We start from the raw sequence: 16,112 nt of genomic DNA on the forward strand, positions 1-16,112 counted from the left end.
AGCTAAGTGACTCAGTAGATCTAGAGTCAGGCCAAGAAATGGGAGGTCCTGGGGTCAAATGTGGCCTCAGATACTTCCTAGCTGCGTGACTGTGGGCAAGTCACTTAACCCCCATTGCTTAGCCTTTACTGCTCTTCTGCCTTGGAACCCATATTTAGTATTGATTCTAAGACATAAGGTAAGGGTTTATTATTTTTTTAATAGGCCTAAGTGCCTATTTGTCCAATCAAAAATGGGCATGAGTAACTCACTTTTTCTAGTCAGAAAATGGGCGTAGGTACCTCCGTTTGTAAAATCAAAAAATGGGTGCAGAGACTCCCTCCTGCCTAAAATGCTTCCAAATCTGTGACTAGAAGCAAAGCATGAATTGTAAATGTATCTTGGGAGTATCTCAGGTCTTTACTTCCCTCCCAACCACTTGACTTGGGTTCTGAGGAAAGGAGACAACAAGAGAGATGAAAGGCAAGAGATGGGTCCAAGAAAGAAACCAAGGCAAAGGCTTAGAGAGAGGGAAGGGGGTGGGGGAAAAGATTTAATAGAGAGGGCCATGGAAAGAGAAGGAGAAATAAGATAGCATGTGCAAGCAGGTATAGAGAAAGACAAAGGGACACAAAAGAAAGGAAAGAAACCGAGATATCTAGAGATTGAGAAAGCCACAGCAAGAGACAGAGAGTGACAGTCCTACATGGAGAAGAGACACAGAACATGGGCAGATTCCAGGTCCTTGGAAATAGGAGATGGGAGAAGCGAGGGTCAGATTCCCAAGGGCCAAAGAGATGACAGGCAGGCTTACTGTACCTTGGCAGGTGGATGAAAGAGAGACAGAGACACCCAGACAGCAAAAGCATCAAGTGTCTGTCTTATAGGGGAAATCCCTGGGCGTGGGGAGGGATGGAATAAATGGGCGTGGCAGCCACATGGGCCCTTCTCTTGGGGCAGGGAGCAGCTAGGGCTAAAGGCCCTGGACATAACCCCTGGACCCAGACACCACTGGACTGCCTCAACCAATTCTGGGAGAAGAGGCCTATTGTGGAGGCCACGCACTGAGCAGAAGTATCTCCCAGGCTTCTTAGAGACAGGGCCTAAGTCTTCTCTGCCCTCCAGGAGCATGCCCAGGGGAAGCTGGGAAAGAATTAGGCTGACCATGATCATTCGAGATGATAGAAGGAAAGTATTCCTCTCCTACTCTGACACTGATCTGGGCAGCCTTGTGAAACTCCTTTTCCCCATTCAGTTGAATTCAATAACTATTTCCCATGTACCAGGTACTGTCTTCCAAGGTGCTACTTTTCTCTACATCTCTCAAGTCGGGGAGTCCTGGTGTTCCTTACCATGGGAGGAGGGGCTGGGTGAGAAAACAGTGATGGCTACCCTATAAAATATCAAGTAAATAACAAGTAAATGACAAAATATTCATTACATCTAGCATTCTGTCAGTATGAGAATGGGCTTAACTTTCTTCTATATTACTCCAAATCTCCCCCCTCCTTCCTCCAATGAGTATTTCATTCCTCAAGTCCCTTGAGAATTGTTTATGGATTTCTTTGATATAGATCAATCTGGTATAATGAAAAGAGCTTGAGTTTCATCATTAAAAGACCTACTTCCACTGCTTACTTTGTGCATGACATTGCTTAGCCTTGCTAAGTCTCAGTTTCCCCATTTGTAAAATGAAAGGTTTGGCCTAGATGACCCCTAGGGTCCTTTCCAGCTTTAAATATGTGGTCTTATAAAAGATGGGCCAAGCCTTCCAGGGTCTGGAATTGGTCTCTTTGTGGAGATGGGACTTGAGAGGGGTAAAAGTAGAAAATCGAAATGGCCAGAGGCTGGAGAAGAAAACCTTTATCATTTCCTCTAACATCAGCTACAACATCTAGGATGCTAGTCTGTGCTGTGGCCTCAGTCCCTAGACCTCTGGCCTGGTTCCTCTGGCCTCATGGCCTCCAGACCAATCTCTGACCACCCCAGCTCTCTTCTCTTGGCAAAGAAACCAGAACCCCAATCCAGTGAACATAGACTCCTTCTGTGCAGCTGGGGTCCCTGCTGCTCAGGAAGGGGAGGGGGAACAGGAAGAACTCCACCTCCAGCCCTCAGAGGTAGGCCCGCCAGGCCCCAGACAAACAGGTCTTGTGTGGAGCTGAGAGCTGAAGCCAGGGCTGCCCCTCAGCCCACCGGGGCTTCTTTCCACCTTAAACAAACCCCAACTGTGAAAGAGGTGGGAATCAGCCAGGAACATACAGCCCCTTTCATAGAACCTAGCACCAGGGAGGGCGAGGGTGGGAGCAACAACCTGGCACTGGGGCTGGGTTTTCCTGAATTCAGTTCAGCTGTAATTAACCATCCATCCCCAGTGTACCCAGACCTCTCCCTCACCCATTCTCACACACACACCCCCTAGTAGACACCCACATGCAGAGTGACACCCCCACAAACAAACCCACTTGCACATTCATACATATACATTCTGATCCCCACAAACTCACCTGCACCTTGACATGTACTATGAACTCACCAGCACCCACAGATTCACTTCTCATAAATACACACTGGATGCACAAATGCTTAGGCTCCCTCTGCTACACACTCACACCAACACCCACAAACGTGTGTCCCCTTATAATCCCACATCCCTGTGTATATACTCTCACAATGACACCACAAACACTTACGTCTCCTTGTTCAAAGTCATCCTGGCATCCACAAATACACCCATCCTTGTAGATGCACACAAACAGAGACTTCAGCAAATCTCTCACCCCATATGTATCTCATGAAGTCACATACATTCATACCAATCTATTCACATTCATGTTAATACATGTATACACATTCCTCACTAACCCATAAGAGCACGCAAGCTCAAGCTTGTACATTCACACATATAGATACATACTTCCTCCCTTTCTTCAGAACCTCTATTATCATACCCTACCCTTAAGTCTCCCTTTCCTTAACCCCTTCAAGCAATACTTCCCCCCATATCTCTTCTTAGCAAGCTGACTCTCTCATTACTGACTCTCAAAAAAGCCTGTACCATTAACCCTCTGGTAGTCAGCATCAAGCACTCAATCAAAAAGCATTTTTAAGCCCTTACCCTGTGTTAGGTGCCATGCTAAGTACTGACTCTGTTCTTAAGGATCTCACATTCTAATGAGGGAGGCAGTCTCTACACAGATCAGTACATAAGAGATAAATATAGAGTATATGGAAAGTAGAGTTAGAAGGGAACATATAAGAATAAGAGTCATTTTCCTGATTGTGGAGGATAAAAAAGATAAGATTTCATTTCCTCATTATTTCACTATGTTGTAAGTTACAACACTGGTAATGTTCAGGCACCTAACAGGCATGTTGTAATGTGGTACTCTTATACTAGGTGCAAGGCCAGACTAGATAAGAGATAACTAAAGTCTTTCCAACTCAGAGATTCAATGATCTTAGAAAGTTTTAGATTTGGAAAGAAACTGGAAGTTAGAAGCATAAATTAGAGACCATCAAATCCAACCTTATTTTATTTTTTTAACCTTTACCTTTCACCTTAGAATCAATACTATATATTGGTTCTAAGGCAGAAAAGTTGTAAGGGCTAGGCAATGGGGGTTAAGTGACTTGCCCAGAGTCAGACAGCTAGGAAGTGTCTGAATCCAGGTTTGAACCCAGGACCTCCCTGAACCTGGCTCTCAATCCACCAAGGTCCCTTCTTTTTGAGTAATTTTCTTAAGATTGCACATCAAGTTAGTGGCAGAACCTAGACTGAAGGTCTATGAAAATGATGTTAATATTTATGAAATGAAAATAATATGAAAATATTTTGAAATAATAAAATGAAAATAAATATCTATATAATGTTTTAAGGTTTGCAAAACACTTTGCAAATATGATCTTATTTTATCTTCATGGTCCTGTGAGATAGGTGCTATTATTATTATTATTATTACCAATTTGCAAATGAGGAAACTGAGGATAAGAGAAATTTAATGACTCATCCAGAATTATATAGCTATTACATGTCTGAGGTAGGATTTTAACTAAAGTTTTCCTGATTTTCAATTCTAGTAGCAGAAACTGTCTAGATTCCACTTTAAAAACATTAAGAAAGTATACCCATTTCTTGTAGACAACATATGGTAGGATGTTGGTTTCTAATCCACTCTGCTATTTGCTTCCATTTTATGGGTGAGTTCATCCCATTCACATTCAGAGTTATAATTATCAGTTGTGTATTCCCCAACATTTTGGTATCCTCTCCTAGTTCTACCCTTTCTTCTTACGCTATTTCCTTTTAAACCAGTGGTTTGTTTTAGACCAGTCCCCGTGTCCCCTCCCTTGATTTACTTCCCTTTCCACCCCTCCCTTATTATTCCCCTCTTTTTTTAAGGCCTAATGAATTCCCTTCCTCCCTCTTCCTCCCCTCCCTTTTTTGACCTCCCCACTTGGTTAATCCTTTCTGACTTTCTTAGTAGGGTTAGATAGAGTTCTGTATCCCAATGGATATAGCTACTCGTCCCTCTCAGGGTTAATTCAGCTGAAAATAAGGTTTAAATATTACCTCTTAATCCTCTCTTCCACTCCTTCTTATAATGGTATTCATCCCCTCCCTTTCCCATGCTCTCTTTGTGTGGTATAAAATATACTATTTTTCTTATTCATTCAAGTTTCTCTAGGTGCCATCTACTATCCACCACTCCCCCTCTTTTTTCCATATGGGAGAGATTAGGTTTAGATAAACATCTCACATCCTACACCAAGATAAATTCAGAATGGGTGAATGACTTGAATATAAAGAAGGAAACTATAAGAAAATTAGGTGAACATAGAATAGCATACTTGTCAGATCTATGGGAAAGGGAAAATTTTAAAACCAAGCATTGTTAGAAAAAATTACAAAATGTAAAATAAATATTTTGATTATGTTAAATTAAAAAGTTTTTGTACAAACAAAAACAATGCAACCAAAATCAGAAGTGAAACAACAAACTGGGAAAAAATCTTTATAACAAAAAATTCTGACAGAGGTCTAATTACTCAAATATACAAGGAGCTAAATCAATTGTATAAAAAATGAAACCATTCCCCAATTGATAAATGGGCAAGAGACATGAATAGGCAATTTTCAGATAAAGAAATCAAAACTATCAATAAGCACATGAGAAAGTGTTCTAAATCTCTAATAATTAGAGAAATGCAAATCAAAACAACTCTGAGGTACCACCTCACATCTAGCAGATTGGCTAAAATGATAAAAGGGGAAAGTAATGAATGTTGGAGGGGATATGGAAAAATTGGGACATCAATACATTGCTGGTGGAGTTGTGAACTGATCCAACCATTCTGGATGGCAATTTTGAACTATGCTCAAAGAACTCTAAAAAACTGCCTGCACTTCCATCCAGCCATAGCATTGCTGGGTTTGTACCCCAAAGAGATCATAGATAAACAGACTTGTATGAAAATATTTATAGCTGTGCTTTTTGTGGTGGCAACAAACTGGAAAAGGAGGGTATGTCCTTCAATTGGGGAATGGCTGAACAAACTGTGGTATATGCTGGTGATGGAATACTATTGTGCTAAAAGGAATAACAAACTGGAGGAATTCCATGGGAACTAGAATGACCTCCAGGAATTGATGCAGAGTGAAAGGAGCAGAGCCAGAAGAACATTGTACAAAGAGACTGATACATTGTGGTAAAATCTAATGTAATGGACTGGCAGCAATGCAATGACCCAGGACAATTCTGAGGGATTTATGGAAAAGAACGCTACCCACATTCAGAGGAAGAACTGCAGGAGTGGAAACACAGAAGTAAAACAACTGCTTTAACACATGGGTTGATGTGGACATGGTTGGGGATGTAGACACTAAATGACCACACCAATATAACTATCAATAATATGTAAATAAGTCTTGACTGATCACACAGGTTAAAACCAGTAGAAATGTGTCTTGGATATGGGGGGAGAGGTTATAGGGGGGATGAAGGGGAAAGTAAAAACAGGAATCATGTAACCATGGAAAATTTTTCTAAAAAAATAAAGTATTTAAATCTGAAAAAAAAATCCCTTTGGGAAAAAAAAGTATACCCACTAGAAGTTGTTGACTATAGAGGCCCTATATAAGTAATTGTACATTAATTTAATTTTGATTATTTTTAAGGTTCCACAAAAGTGGCATAGTGGATAAAGTATTAGACTTGGAGTCATGAAGACCTGAGTTCAAATTCTGATGCATACTTATTAGCTGTGTGACTCTGGGCAAGTCACCTAATTTCTCTTAGCCTTAGTTTCCTCATAAGTAAAATGGTAATAATAATAGCAACTGTTTCTCAGAGTTGTTATTACGATTAAATGAAATATTTTTAAAGTCCTCAGCTCAGTGCCTGACCCATAATAGATGCTATATAAATTCTAGCTATTATTATTAATAAAGGTAGAAATGGGTAATTTTTATGGTATAGCAGTGGGGAAATCATGGGATAAAACACACTGAGAGACATTTGGCAATGCTCATTGTTATTTTCCACAGTTCTAAGAACCATAGATTTTGTAGAACATAATTAGAAACCACAGAAAAACCATTCTGTAAGAAAAAACTTGGGATCGCCCAAATGAGATAAGAATGAGACTTGATTAGGTCACAAGGTCAACCCATTGGTGTGGGTTTTAAACTACTTTTGGATCATTATGCCTGAGAGGTTAGTTAATACTGCATCAATACTAATCATTACTGAATTATTCATACTAATCTTTACAATAAGTTTTAGCCAGTAAAAATAATTACTATGTCAATGAGTGCCTTAAAATGCTGAGCTCTTTAAACAGAAATATCCCTAAAGGCACAAAATACAGTTAACATAGGCCAAAATGTAGAGCTTCCATTTGGATCTCTCACTTTGTTTCATTAGGTACATTGGTGTCAGCCAAACTTTTCTATTGGAAGACACAAGAAAGGCACATTTTAATTATCAAGAGATAATGTTATAACCTCATGATGGTGAACTTAGGGCACATGTGCCAAAGATGACACACAGAGAACTCTCTGTGTACAGCCATGCCACCACCAGCCAGAATTAGTTACTAGAAAGGCAGAGGGACTCAGGTGGAGTTGCTTCCCTCCCCCTCTCCACCACACTTCCCCACCCCTCTGCCCAGCAGCCAATGGAAACACTTACTCCATCCCCTGAGCAGAGAATTGGACCCTCCCTTCTTCCTCCCCCATCTGGAGTAAAGTGATGGGGGTGGCACTCAGTTTCTTGGGGGGGTATAATACACAGTGGGGGGGCATGGCACATGGTCTCTAAAGGGTTCGCCATCACTGTTTATAGCTCTCAGCTATTATGATATAATATTCACCAGCCTTATGATATAATAGCTGTGTTCTGTGTTCTCTTCTACCACTAGCTACAGAAGTAATCTTGGCCAAGTTCTTTCACTTGGTGTTCCTCAGTTTTCTCATTTGTAAAATGGCATAAGACTAGATGATTATGAAGGTCCATTTTAGCTCCCACTTTCTATGAGTCTGTGAAAATGTGCCCTCCATGTATGGTGTCCTTAATATGATAAAATGCAAATTCTAAAATGTGGCATTATTATGAGCCTGTATAAAAGAGTAGAACATACTTAAATAGGATCAGAAGCCCTGGATTCCAATCTCAGTTACTTAAGGTTCTATAAAAATGTTAAATGTGCAAATAAAATGTACTAATATTTGGGTGTGTTCTAAGGATTGTCAGTATTTGGGAAGATGGGGATCTTGACTAGAATAATTCTTATGTAGAAGATTTTGGTTAATGTGATTTGAGGCTGCATTGAAATGGCATAGTTCCTTTGTACTCTGTCCTAGTTAGACCTCATCTGTGTTATTCTTTTTAGTTCTGGATGCCACATTTTTAAGGCTGTGTCTTGATAAAGCTGGAGAATATCTGGAGGACAAACCGGATGGTGAAGGAGTTTGAATTAGTGAATATAGGAATAGAACTCCAGAATACAATGCTTCTGGATTTTCAAGTGCTTTATAAAAATTTGACTTCATTTTATCTTGTGACAAACAATTCTTGGAGATAGGGACTTCTATTGCTCCTATTTTATAGATGAGGAAAGTGAGGCAGGCAGAGGTTAAAAGATTTGCCCAGGGTCATAGAGCTAGTACATGTCTGTGGCTGAGTATGAACCCAGGTCTTCCTGACTCCAGATCCAACCTTCTCTAACTATTATTCCATTTAGCTGCTTCTAAAAATCAGTTGAAGGATCAAGGAATATCTCCGTAGAAGAAGGGAAGACAAGATTTAGCGAGGAACATTATGGCTATCTCAAATATCTTAAGAGTTCTCACCAAGAAGCAAGATTCAGTGGGTTTTGTTTGACCTAAAAGAGAACTAGAAAAAATGGATGGAATCTGTAGAGTCAAATTTATTTTTGATTTAAGGAAAATTTCCTAATAATCTGATCTATCCCACCATGTAATAGACTCAGGAAATTGTGAGTTTTTTTCTTAGCAGAGATCATTGATAAAAAGAAACAAAACTGAATAGCTACTTGTCTTTTAAATGAAATTAAATGGAATTCACCTTCTGCTCCATGTTGGGCTCATTGGTTCCAGAACACCTGAACATCTCTTTGTAGAACATAGCTCAAGTGCAGACTATTTGTGACACATTGCTCATTTATGATTTGGTGACTTCAGATATCAGAGAGAAGGCCAGGATGGTAAGTTGTTATTGAAAACCACTCTTTAGCTGAAAACATTAGGATCACCAATAGGAAACACAGTGGATAGAGTGGATAGAGCATCATGCCTGAAGCTAGGAAGACCTGAATTAAAATCTGACCTCAGCTTCTTCCTAGCTGTGTGATTCTGGGCAAGTCATTTAACATGTTTGCCTCAGTTTCCTTTTCTGTAAGTGATGAGGAAAATGAGTTAGAGATGGAAATGACAAACCACTCCAGTGATTTCCCAAGAAAACTCCAAAAGGGGTGACAAAAAGACATGACTGCCTGAAAATGACTAATGATGATAACGATGGAGAAGTGAAAAATTCATGTAAGTTTAGAATTAAAAGACCTTGGCTTAAGTCTAAGAATTGCCCCTAATCACTTCAGTATTACTGTTATTCTCCATCTATGTTAAGCTTTTAAGGCCAAGTATAGTTTGGAGGATTCCTCAATTTTTAAAAGGATAAAAGAGATCCCCACAACATAAAGTTGGTGAGCCAATGGTCTGTTGAGAAATTGTGGGTAAAATTGTAATTCTAATAATAATTTTTATAATTTAGTTAAGCATTAAGGAATCAACTTAATATACATTATTTCTTCTCATCCTTCTACCAGTTCTATGAGGTAGGAACCTGAAGATTGATTATTTCTGCTTCTCAGATGAGGAAATTGAGATGCAGGAAGATCATGACCTTCCCATAGTTACGCAACTAATACTTGTCAGAGGTCATATTTGGACCTAGATCTCTCCTGATTTGAGGCTTCACACTTTCTCCACTAAACTGTATGAACTCTCAATTAAGCTTTCAATTACAGTCACTTAAATTAAAAAATGAATTAGACTTAGAGTCAGAAGTCCTGGGTTAGATTCTCAACTCTACTATTTACTCAGTGTTAGACCTTGGGAAAATTGTTTAAATTCTCTGATCCTACAGTTTCCCCCTACTCTGTAAATGGAGATAATACATAAACAGCCAACCTCCCAGGGTTACTTTGACAAGTATAAAATCCTACTGCTGTTATTGTTGGATAGAGGCCACGATAACCCTACCTTTGACTAGATTTATGATGAAAAGAGTTATAACAAAATTTGAGTGTACTTGTCTGGATAAAAAACTTAAATTTGCTATCTTGAGTTTCCATGGTCTAGGAAAAGTTTTCAAGACTAACCAGGCCAACTTCAGGGTAGGTGCTATGGAAAACATTTGGAGAGTTTCATGCTTATGAGCATAAATAATGGCAATTTATCATGCTTAAATTGTGATGAAATCACTGTTTGCAAGGAGCAAAAGCCTCCAGAGGAGAATGGGAGTTTAATATTCCCAGTTCATGTGGAGCTGCTAACTCCATAAACTGAAGAAGAATGAGGAGGGAGGAAAACAGTTTTGGGATGAAAGTTTGGTGACTGTTTATGGGGAAGTGTAACTTTTAGAATTTTATCAGCATGTTTCATCCACTAGTAAATGTTTTAGCTGAGTGGGTGGGCTTTTAAAGTACCAGACAGATTTCCTATGAATCTTACTACTTTAGAAATAGTCTCTTGAAGAAGGGAGGTTTTAGGGTTCCAGGCTTGATGGGTTAAGCTAAGTTAGCCTTTTGCCTTTTCTCATTTGGCCTAATCTTGATCATCATGTAGCATTCCATTTTACATCCATAGTAGAATCAAGAGGACTTTATGATTTACTTTATATGATTAGTAAGAATGAGGAAAGAACCAAACATTAATTTGAGTTTGGGGGCTTAGGTGTCTGATCAGTCAATAAGCATTTATTGATCCCCATTGACTATATTAGGGGAATGGTGATTAACACTGAAGTACAAAAAATAAAATAGTCCCTCTTCTCAAGTAGTTGGCTGATGAATAATAATGCTACTGTCACTTATATAGCTCTGAGTTTTGGAAAGTAGGGAGTATGGGGAGATAGGGAGGAAAGGATAAGTGCCCTTTTGAATGAGTTAAGCTGGTGGAGAGCTCCTAGTATTTACAGGTGAAGATGGCATGCAGGTAAATGGAAATATAGGAATGAGAGTTGGAAATCACCCATTATGAGATGAGAGTTAAAATCTCAGGAAGCAAATGAGATTATCAAAGGGAGAGAACAAAAAGAGAGAAAGGGGGCAGAGGTGTAGTTTTAAGTAAGGAAAGAAGAAGGGAAATCCTAAGAGACAAAGAAGTAGTCAAAGTAGAAGGGTAGAGCATCAGAGTCACAAAATCACAGAATTTGAGAGTTGGAAGGGAACACAATATCCATCTAGTCCAACCTATAGATGAAGAAGCCCCCACTCTAACATGCCTGAAGAAAAAAGAAGTCAATTGGTCTCTAGTTGAAGACCTCCAAAGGAGGTTGAACTCCACCACTTCTCTAAGCTAGTCATTCCTCTTTTGAGTAGCCCTAGTTAAGAAATTTTTCCTGACATAAACCTGAATTTGTCTCTTTACAACTTCTACTCACTAGTTTTGCCCATGCCCAAATAGAATAAGTCTAATTTCACATAAACCCCTCCAAATACAGTTATCACACCCCTGAATCTTCCTTTATTCACATTAAACATGCTAAGTTCCTTCAATGGATTCTTATATGTCATGAACTCAAGACCTTCCCCATCCTGAATTCCAGTTTTTCCCCAGCTTCAAATTCTTCCAATTGTATCACCACCTACAAGTATACATTCCCCACAAGAATAGTATTGATACTTTATCAAAAGTTTTGCTAGATTTGGGAGCTAAGATGGCCACAGAGTAGCAGGAACTTCCTAAATCTCCTACCAACTAATTCAATACAAAGGGTCTCAAAAGGTCAGAAATCAAAACCGGATGAGCAAAGGGACTCTTCCACTGGATGCAGCGTTAAAGGTAGGCAATGTTTGGGGATTTCCACACAATAAGGGGGAAAAACTACACTTATCAAAGAGTGAGCTGATCATTCCTCCCACCCCCCTACACACACTACTTACCACACCAGAGTCAGAGTGAGGGCTGGGGGCAATTTCTAAATTCTCTGGAGCTGGCTGAGACTTACCCCTGAGGGCAGTGTAAGGCCTTGTCAGTGAGACTTGGGAGTTGAAGCTGAAGAGCATGGACCCTGGGCAGCAGAGGACAGAGATTGGGCAGAAGTGGGGCTGGCCACAGCAGAGGCAGCTGGTAATGGAAAAATAGCCTCAGGGCAAAATGTTTTAAAGTATACTACACAAAGAACTGCTTGGAAGATACTACCAAGGCAAAGCCCTGTGAGACAGAAGCTAAGAAAGCAATGTCCACCAACATGCAGGAATCACAATCCACAAGTAGCAAAAGAAATAAAAAGCAAAAAAAAGCTTTCGACTCTGGATAATTTCTATGAAGAAAAAGAGCAAAATACAGAAACAACAGTAGATAGTGACAAACAACTACATCCAAACTTTAAAAAAAAATGGAAATTGGTCGCAAGCTCTCAAGGAACTCAAAAGAAACAAGAAAGATAGAAGAAAAGTGGGAAAAAGAAATGAAAGTAATTAAAAAAGAAAATGACAATATTGTCCACATGGAAAAAGAGGCACAGAAATCAAATGAAGTAATAAGCAAATTGGAGACCAGAATTGATCTGCTGGAAGCCACGAAAAACAGGAAAGACCAAATTGAATAGGAAAATCAAAAGATCATAGATGAAAACCAGTCTTTAAGATTAGAATTTGGCAAGTAGAAGCTAACGATCTCATAAGACAGCAAGAATTAATAAAGCAAAGTCAAAAGAATGACAAAATGGAAGGAAACATGAAAAATCTCATTCAAAACAACTGATCTAGAAAACAGAGAGACAATTTGAGAATTATTGGTCTACCTGAAAGCCTGGAAAAAACAAAAGTTTTTCTAAAATTTAGGTAAAGTATATTCACATCCTTCCCCATCATTGGTTAATTCATTCATCCTGTCAAAAAAGGAATTGAGATTAATTGAGCATAATTTGTTCTTGATGATGCTATGTTAGTCCTTTGAAATCACCACTGTTCTTCTTAGCAATTCAGCAACCATCTCTTTAATGATCCTTTTTGGATTTTTTCCAGTAATGCAGTCAAACTCACTGGCCTATAATGCTTTTTCCTTTCTTGAAAATTGGAACAATATTTGCTTTTTTCATTCTTATGGTAACTATTGTATTTTTCATGATCATTCTAATCTTTCACAGTAGCTCAGAAATATATTTGTCAGTTCTTTTAGGACCTGAGAATATAGTTCATCTGGGCTAGGTGATTTGAATTCATCAAAGTCATCTGCCATTACTAGATTTTTATTTATATTGGATATAAACACCCTGTTAGTCACTTTTTCATCTGTCATTTCTAGGGTAAAGGCCATTCTCCTTTTCCAAGAAAACAGGAAAAAACTCTAAGATTTGACTATCTTTACTTTTTCTCTCTTGCTAGTTGTCATCACCTCGTTCACCTCAAACAAAGGTCCTACTCTTCTTTGATCCTTTTTTTATTCTCCCAATATAACTAAAAAGACCCCTTTTTGTTGCCTTTAGCTTATTTTACCAGGCTCAGCTTATTATACACATCAGCATTCCTGACACTATTTTTATATAACTGTCTCTCTTAGAGTCCACTTCTGTTATTTGATCTTTTTTCCATCTTCTGTTGATTCCTTTCTAAAATCTAAGTCAGTTGATGAGTTCCCTTTGCAACCACATCCTTCTCTTTACACAAATCCATTTTTTTCCTCATTGGAATTGTTTCCTTTTGTGTCTTCATAATTTCATTTTTGAGCATTTCTCATTCTTCCTGGGCCAGCTTCCTTTGAAGAACTTTAAACAATGGATCCTACATATCTTTCCTCTGAATCTTCCCATAAATGCTTATCTCTTCAGTGTCCAATATTGTGGGGACTATTTAGGTCTTCCAAATAATTAGTAAGCATCTATTAAGTTTAAAAGATTGTTATAGACTTTGGAAATACAAAGATGAAGATGGTTTTTTTGTCCTTATATATCTTAATTTAGTAGGGAAAATGGAATTCATACCTAAAAAATCATAATATCAATTAAAACACTAAAGTCTCCTAAATGAGATAGACAACTATACACAAAGAAAAAAATCCCCCCAATAGCACAGAAACCAAGAGACCATTATAAATATGAAAAACCAAGGTAAATTGAAGATTCTTATGCCAATTATATAGGTTATTATATGCAGTAGATTGAACAATCCAAAATCCATAGAATTGATCCATTAGCTATCTAAAAAATCTATAGTAGACATGGACCATGGAAAATGAACTAGACCCTGAAATAAACAAGAAAAAAAGAATAGGCTGGATTGTCTTTGAGAAATTGTGAAGGGCTATCTTTAAGCTTCTTCTTGAACCAAAGGCCTAACCATTTTTATTCTACTGGTGCTGTATGACTACAAGTTATCAAGAATTCAAGTCATCAAAGAAATATATGATCAGGAAAAAAAACACATTGTTGCATGTAATAACAGGGCGAAATAATTGAAGAGCAGCCTTTAAACTTTTGGTAATCAGGTAATATCAAGAGATCTAGAAGAACATCTCCAGAACAGAGGGTGGACCTCATTCCACTGCCCCATGAAGGATTTATATGAGAACATGGACAAGAATCATAAAGGATAAGAAGGTATAAGTTCATGACTATGTGTATAATTGGACAAAGTAACCAAATTAATGGGATTGAGTTATAAATGTACAAATTAGAATAGAATAAATGCAAAGAAGAGATGTGGCCCAAAGAAAGTACTATGAAAAACTCGAGGAAAGAGATATCTTTTCCAGCTTGGAGGATTGAGGAAGGTTTCATAGAGGAACTGGTACCCTTGTTGGTTAGAGGAAGATCAGGGGACCAAGAAAAGGCTTTTGGTTATCTGGAGGGTTTTGAAGACTTGATAGATAGCCATTTTAGTAGAGTTATGGAATAGAAACCCAATCATAAGAGCTTCCACAGGGAATGGGTCAAACTTTGAGGCAGGGGCAATTAGTAAGTCAGTAAACAGTTGTAGGTCTGAGGTCTATGGAGCAAGCTCCTCCTGGGGACTTTGGCAATTGCTAGACTTGCAGCCAGGTAGCTAAGTGGCCCAGCAGATAGAATGCTGGGCCTGGAGTCAGGGAGATTCATCTAAGATCAAATCTGTGTTGAGACACTTACTATGTGACCTTGGATAAGTCATTTAACCCTGTTTGCCTCAGTTTCTTCATCTATAAAATGAGTTAGAAAAGGAAATGACAACCCATTACATTATTTTTGCCAAGAAAACCATAGTGGAGTTCATACTCAAAGAATTATTAAACCTCATGAAGAATCTGACATGACTGAAATGACTGAACAACAATAACAGACTTGAATAGAGAGATGTATAGTATTTTATTTAATTAAAAATATGAGTGAATTTATGAACCCGATCAAAAAGCCATTCTTATTTCCTTATTGTATCACTCTATATAACTAACAACAATATTCTCTTTCTGATTCACTATACTTGACTGTAAGTAACTTTTGGGTATTTCTAGTCAGAGTCCAAAAATATTTATTAAGTGTTTTCTTAAGGCACTGGACTAAGTGACAAGGAAATAAAGAAAGTAAAAATACATGAATATATACATACATATGGATGTGTGTTTATACATATATGTTTGTGTATACACACATATCACACATATATATTAATGCTCCTTGTATGCTTTCTCTCTCATAAATCTATATATACACATATACATATAACATATTCTTTTAAGGGACTTACATTCTAGCTGAGAAACTACACATAAATAATTTGGCATATACACAAGATATCTAAAGTAGTGGACTGCAGTGGGAGACAGAAAGACATTAATATGATGATGAGGGAAAGGACTCCTGAAGATGGTGGGATTTGAGTTGGATTTTGAAAGAAGTAAGGGAAACAGAGAGAGGGATGGAGGTCAGAATATTCTAGACACTGAGGGCTGCTAGTGTCTAAAAGAACAGAGATGAGAGATGTAGGACAGCATTTTTGGATTGTAGAGTGCTTTATGGAGGGAGGGTAGGGAAGAGGAAAGTATAAGAATGGAAAGGTAATAAGGGGTCAGAGAATGAAGAGCTTTGAATACCTAATAAGGACTTTTATTTGATTCTGGAGGAGTTAGGGGACCACTAAAGCTTGAAACTTTAGAAAAAAAATTAGAGTGATAGTTGAGAGAATGGGTTGAAGTAGGAAGAGATTTGAAGGAGGGAAAACAGTAGATTTTTCAAATAGTCTAGCATTATCAATATTCACCCTATAAGCACCAAATGTTATAGGATCCAAATTTTTAAAAAGAAAAGCTAAATGAGTTACAGATGGAAATAGATAATAGAACAACAACAATGGGACACTTCAACATTTTAATTGTTCATGGATAGGCAGAGCCAATATAATTAAAATGACAATCCTAC

Source organism: Gracilinanus agilis, chromosome 6 (assembly GCF_016433145.1).
Source record: "Gracilinanus agilis isolate LMUSP501 chromosome 6, AgileGrace, whole genome shotgun sequence".
Classification (NCBI taxonomy): domain Eukaryota; kingdom Metazoa; phylum Chordata; class Mammalia; order Didelphimorphia; family Didelphidae; genus Gracilinanus; species Gracilinanus agilis.